We start from the raw sequence: 7484 nt of genomic DNA on the forward strand, positions 1-7484 counted from the left end.
GCTTTTGTTAAATCGTATGATATTGTAACTTCAATCACGAAACAACTGTTTGTATTCGTTAAATAGAAGAGACAGCAGAGCAAATACATTCAACGTACATTATCATCATTCAACTCTTCTAGAACAAAAGACCCGAATTCATCAAAACTGAAATAACATGTGCACATGGTACAGTTCACCATGAAAATTGCAGCGGAATTAGCAAGCAAACTAGTTAAATGTGTGTCGCTTTGAATCAGAATGCGGTCCAAATTAAATATGATCGTGAACTGTTGCGATATGAACTCGGCCAAACAATATTGAGTTTCAGACCGATTTTATAGTCCAATTTATAAGACTAAAGTATGGACGGCGGGTTATGATTTCCGGGCGATCATTAAAAGCTGTACAAATCATAATTCCCGCCAACTGCGACTGACTTGGATTGTTTTACAGTGGACCACGCGAAATTTACGCGGGAACTAAACACTTCCGATTTGGGGCGCCCGAAATATATTACTGCTAATACCGACTTTTATTACTCACTTGTTTTTTGTCGTTCCTTTTCTTTTAGTTATTCGAATATCGGGTTGAGTGATCGTATCGTAAATATCACTTTTTATTTGATGACAAATGGTCATAAATATTTTGGTACCTATTTTGCTCAGAATGCCGCCATATTAATGACCGTAGTGAAATCCAATGAAATTGTGATGCTGTGAGTGAATAAATTTTTATATGTACCTACAAAATTACATGAATATTTAGTCCAACATGCAAGGGAAATAAAAATGTATATAAATATATGTAAAATATGAGTTATGATATATTAAAAATTATACACAGGGTGTCCGAAATTGGTATTTTCAGAATGGATAGAACTGACTGAGGTTTCCAAATATAATCATGACATATTTACAAAAAAACCTCTTTATTTATTACTATTTTTATTTTTTAAACAAAAAAGACTTATGTCCATATGTACTTTAAAATGATCCTCACCTTAAAAAATATGTATTTTAAATGTGATATTTGTTAATAATCAGTTTTCTTAAATAATTCAAGGACAAAGGCTAGAAGCAACCAACGTTTTAGAAAAATTGAGTTCTGAGCCAGTTGAATGAAAGAAAATTAAAAAAGTAGGCAAATTTTTAAAGAATAAACTAGTAAATCATCTCATAATATATTTTGTTAAGCTACTATAATTATGGTTACTGTATATTACATAGTATTTAATTTTAAACCTTCTTTTAAATTTATATATGATATTGACTTTTGTAATATAGACTTTTTTTAATAATAAAGAAAAATAATTTAATTTTATATTATTGATATTGAAAAAGTTTTATTTTTATTTATAATAAACAATTGACATAATTCACTTAAGTATGTATAAATTTCAGAGTTTATAAAGTTTAAAGTAACATAACAAGGATTGTGAACTCATTGACCATAATATAGTTTTAGATCTGCATATTTTATTCATTATGTTGTGCAAAATGTACCCACTGGTTACGGTTAAGCCCTTTGAGCGTTATGTTCAATTCAGCAGGCTTTCCTAAGATACCAAACAAAGTCTTTAGATATGCGCATGTAGTTAAATTAAATCTAGAGCAAGCCATAAACTAGTAATTACTTGCTGATTAATTAAATACGGCTTTATAAAAGATTTTGATAGAACTTTTAATCAGTTCTTCCAGTTTCTTGTTTTTTTTATTAAATTTAAGGTAGTATGATAGTGAAATTATAGAAGATATATTTGTCATTACTTCAATCTTAATGTTCAATGTTAAATAATGACAATTTTAATATTGATCAAAGTTTCTAAAGTAATTTATTTAGAAATAGTGAGATGATAATACTGTTTGTTATTACTCCCTCTATTAAGGAAGGAAACATTTTAAAATTTTTATGTTGCAAAGACACTTCCACATCTATTAAGTAAAATATTTATCCCCCCTATCAAATTTCGTTGTTTGATATAAAAGTCGACGAGGTAAACAAGCACATTGATTTCTTTAGAAACTTAAAATTCGACTTTGGTTTTCTTTTTTTTAAATACTACAAAGACGACGCGACAAACGAGGTTCCACTTGTTTTTGATCAATAACACGAAATAAATGACTAACAAGTTCCTACAATAAAAACTGTTTCCGGGGATCTAACTTCTTAAAAATCGTGACCCGACGGATATGTAACAGAATTACAGCTTGATTTCAAACTAATGTAAGTAAGTTTTAATAGTTTGAGAGTGTTGTAAGGTTTCTCAAGAGTCCAAGGGAAAGGAACAATGTTCATGGCAAACGACACCCGAGTGCATTGCAATGCTAATTGGCAAGAACCTCAGCTTCTCAAACTTTCCTGTTTCCCTGGTAGGTGACTTTAAACTCTACAGACAAGTATTCCCTCCTTACAATAATATTTAATTACACCAACTTGAATAATGTCTTCTATAAAACGTATCCCATGTCGTCATTCTGAAAGAAACAAGAAAATATTATTTATACCTAATGTAATTGCGAAATTACCAAATAGCCAGATTAATAATAATGATAATTGTATATTCAATATAATAATTATTTTTATTCTAATTTTAATCTCATTAAATACATAATACCACCACATTTGTTAACAATTTTGTTATTCAAACGCATTTACCTATTTTAATTAATTTTTCAATTGTATTGTTTTATGATTAACTGCATATACATATTTAAAATATTTATGTTTCAGTATTCTAAAATTACTTATTGAAACATTGTAACACAGTGGATTAAAATAAATGCGATTATAATTATAATTATGTACAAACATTATAGTAAAAAAATCTCTAATTAATGTGTATAATTACATAAAACATAGTTCACAGTAAATGTGTTTAACTGTTAATGACAAAAACTAAATTTCAATCTAGAAATTCTAACCCGAGCTACATATGATCGTAAACTAAATGTCACTATTAATTGCATAATAAATCTGTAATTTCAGTTACATTTATTCACTCAATTAAGTTCACATTCACCGATGTTATGAGATTTTTTATTGAAGTCAAGTTTATGTAAAATTTGTAAGTTTAATATAGTAATTATAAATTTTATGCAATTTACTCTTAAACCGAGAATTACGCACTAAAGTCAAGATATTACTCAGAAAATCCGAAATTAATTTGAAAATGTGACTGATTCCCACGCGGTAATTAATTTCCGTTTATCGAAATTACATAAACATCTATAAAATTTGTATTGTAACGCCAACGGTGTTAAAAAACTGCAATTATTCCAGTCTGGCTCCATATTAGGTATCGGAAGTTTCAACGGGAAATTGACTGAGTGGATATCGGAAAGTGCAAATATCTGCTTCAGCAGTGCACCATCTAAATTTGTTCTGCCGTTTTCGCACTATAAAGTTTCCTTAATTACGATTCGTGCACAGCTAAACCACGCAATTTAAAAGTAGTTAGGAAAGATTTGTACTGTTTTATACTGGTATTTTTAAGGGTTGTTTATGAATTTATGTTTGACGTAATTAAACCAGCAATTAAAATTTTTATATGTCCCAGGAAATCAGTATAATTGATACAAAAAGTGCTTTAATTACATCCATTTTAAATTTAATTATTAAAGATCTTATGCAAATAGGAAATAAATAATGATAGTTAGAACTATTATACATAATATACAATAAAATTGTGCGAGTTTATTAAGTATACAATTGGAGATAATTTTATTTTAATAAGACCTTTCGAGGATTTTGAAAATTTCTAACTGCAACAACAATATCAATCTATAAATACATTAAAAGTTACATTCCTGTTATTAAGAGAGTTCCAAATTTAAACTGTTACACAGTTAACGTGCAAGGTACCATTGCCAGAGTCTGTGAGTAATTTTTCCAGTTCTATGAACTGCACACTATGGCTGACTGTACTGTGCGGTCCATGTTAATTGCACTATCTTTGTGGAGAATTTTCTTTTACTTCGAGTTGGGGAAACGGTAACGAGAATTTTGTTCCAGAACAAACGTGATAAATGGGATTTTAATTGTCCCTTGCCGCCCCAGATAGTCCCGTGCATTTTGTTATGTCCTCCTTTACGATTTACACAGGATTAAACGAGTTGGTCAGTTCTAATGGGGGAATTAGTTTTTAGCATGAACCTCGAGAGCACATCTAGCAAAATTGCAAAGTAAACAATGTGAGGCGTAATTTAATTTATTTTATGCATCTTTTAAGAGTTTATGTGCTTAGTTTAAATGATTTTGGACATAATAGGCGGACTTCGTAAAATTAAAACTTATATGGGTACATTCAACTCTCTGGTAAAACATTTATTCTTGTATGGTAAATTAGTTTTATAGAGTTCATCATTATGCTATTTAAAATAATTTACACAGCTATACAATATTGGTCATAATTATAACAATTTATTAAAATATGTTGAAAATATACTACATATTTTTCACCGGACAAAATTATAATAAATTTTAAATTTATGGTATTTTATTGTTTTCTATGAATTTAAATCGATTATTTACTAGCTGTCTTTTGCTTATTATAATCATTAGTTGAAGTGGAACTGTAAAGAAAATTATAATTCAGGGTTACTAAGTCCGATAGACCAAGAAAAGATAGGTCAGGTTTACTACATAAACAATAATAGTAAAGTAATATTATTTTAACACTTCATATTAAATAATAGTGTTATGGTTAAAATATTTAACATTTTAAAAAGTTATAATAATAATGATCACTACTGTATGTATGATAAACTGAAAACGTCGCATTCGCCATTTTAATATATATGTTGGCTCTATGACAGAGGGCGAGTTCTTCGTCAAACGGACCCTGGTCATTCTGGTCATGCTTTTATATTTTGATGGAACTGTAATATTTTGTTTCGTGAGCAATTTCATTAGACACATATTTTTTTTCACACCAAATAATTTTCCTGGTTATTTGCGAGCATTTTTGTTTTTAGGGCATACATCAATTTTCCTCTTTATTTTTTTTTCCAACGCGACCAATTTCACTAAAAACTAATTAATTTGCTTCGGATAAAAAAACGTAGAATATCACTCTTCGATAAATATTAGAAAATTGTTTAATTTTGCTTATGAATAAAAAATTTTTAAACTTTATTTAAATTTTATTTATCAATAAGACAAATATATAAATTAAAAAAAATACATTATAAAATTAAAAATTGATATTAATAGATAAATTTAATAGCTCATACTCTATCGTTTGTTAGTTCTTGAATATTTTTTAACTAGATAAAAATAATTGCGTATATTGAAATTACAATTGAACATATAATCAGGTCACTAGGGTACAGTCGATAAATCATTTTAATTCAATCAATTAAATAATAAAAATGATTGATATAACATCCGCTACTATAAATGGTTATTTGTTGACATCATTATTTGTTAACCGTAACACCGGCGCATCCGCCTTATTCAGCAAAAACCCAGCGATTATCATACTAATAAAATGTTACATTGCCGTCCATTACCGTTAACCCCCAACCTGACTTCGTTGTATTAAATACGGATTCAGGTGTAATTACTGCCATAAAGTGATTATCCGTAGAGAGACAATGCATTACCTAATAGAAATTGCGTAAAACTATAACCCAATTATCCAGTAAATAATTACCAGTGACCGGAACAACAGGATTTTAGCCCGTTCCGGAGATAGCTCCTGAGGGATGTGGAATCGACCTGAATCATCAGCATCGTGCACTAATGGACAAGTTGCTTAATGACGAACCTCTGTTTACGGTAATGCGTGATTCTGGACGTGGTTAGTACACATTTCTAGTTACTCCATGTTTAGCAGTCTGGTTATTATTGTATATTATTTATTTGTTTTAGAATATGCACAAAACAATATAGGTGATGACTCATTATTTCATGAACAAATATTTACGTGGTGTATCGATTTCCGTATATTTGTTCCGATATAATTTTCAATTAGTAATTTATACTCAATATAGTAACAGTCTTAACCTTCTTTTTTTTCTGATTACATTAATATAGATACAAAACAGATTATTTTTGAGTAATAAAATGTTTGTTCCATGGTATTAAAAGGAAACAAAATGTTCAAGTATAATTTGTTACGTAAAACAACATCTAGATCCCTTTTTCGGCAACAAAACATTAACAAACGCAATTAACATAATCGTTAGCCTTTTAAGCCGGAGCAGTCTAAATTTCCGGCAAATTACACACAACGTACATTCCCTCTTCATTTTCCTGTTTGGTTCATTTCAATTCAAAAATCGCACTTCCGTTTTTATTGCGACCCTTATTTCATGTCACCGGAGTTGTGCTGCGGCAACTTTTCTCGGAGTCATCAATCCCAATTTTCAACTTTATATTGTGTCTTTTTCTCCACCTTCACGCAATTACCACATTTCACCTTAAGATGAGTTTTTGTAAGAAATCAGCCCCATTCAATTTATTTTCTTTATCTTTTATACGGAGTTTTATCTGGATGTTGGCGTATTAATTGGCGCAGCCTTCGTGTATTTTTTATTTTTATTTTTATATTTTTTTTTTGAATAATTTTATTTCTTACCACGAACTTTGCGAGGAAAGTTTTTGGTTTGGTTTTTAACGATGTATATTAAAGTTCCATTCACGTCTGAGAAGTTTGCGCCTTTGTTAATTCTAAAAACAAAATTTACTAGGTTGTGATAATTTTTTTGTAAAGAGCAGCTTGTGCTCTCGATTCGGGATCAATATGAAAACAATGAAGTGTAATCAATAATGAAGTCATTGTCGGAGTCATTTATCTTACATATTTTATCGTTTTTCTAAATTGCAGACTATAAAATTCAGGAAATTGTTTAAGTAGATATTCCCTCCAAAGAAGGAAATCCTATCTAAGGAGTTAATGGCTCGCAACGATCGATATTGAATAATAAATAAGTTAATCGTCTCCTGCATTATAAATTGAGTATTTTGATAATGTGATATACTTTCAAATGAAAATTGATTAAAATATTAATTTGCTTTTCATTTTCTAAAATGTTTTAACTTAGAAATGAATGGCAGTAACATTTGCAACTGTCATTAAAACGAATACAACGAATGTTTGTGCATAATGTAATCTATTAATGCTCTTACGAGGCCAACTTTGTTTATAGACAAAGTCTAGGTTCTATAAATTTCCATGTAGGATGGGATTTTCACAGGAAAGTACCTACATATTTCAGCTTATCTATTGTGAAATGTGAAACGGAAAATACATTAAGTATGCAAAATTTATTTTTATCTATTAAACCGGTGCATTTGAAGTGTATCGGGCAAGTTTATGATCTTCCGTCCTGTAATAACTTCTAACTGTTATCGAAAATGGATTATATGTTATCTGATTAAAGAAAACAACCATCGTTGTAATTTTTTAATCGCATTTTCTGGCTAATGGTTTAACTATATTACATTATTCGCATACATTGTTAAAACCTAGATCACACCCTTATCTAACTGTATAATTA

Source organism: Aethina tumida, chromosome 3 (assembly GCF_024364675.1).
Source record: "Aethina tumida isolate Nest 87 chromosome 3, icAetTumi1.1, whole genome shotgun sequence".
Classification (NCBI taxonomy): domain Eukaryota; kingdom Metazoa; phylum Arthropoda; class Insecta; order Coleoptera; family Nitidulidae; genus Aethina; species Aethina tumida.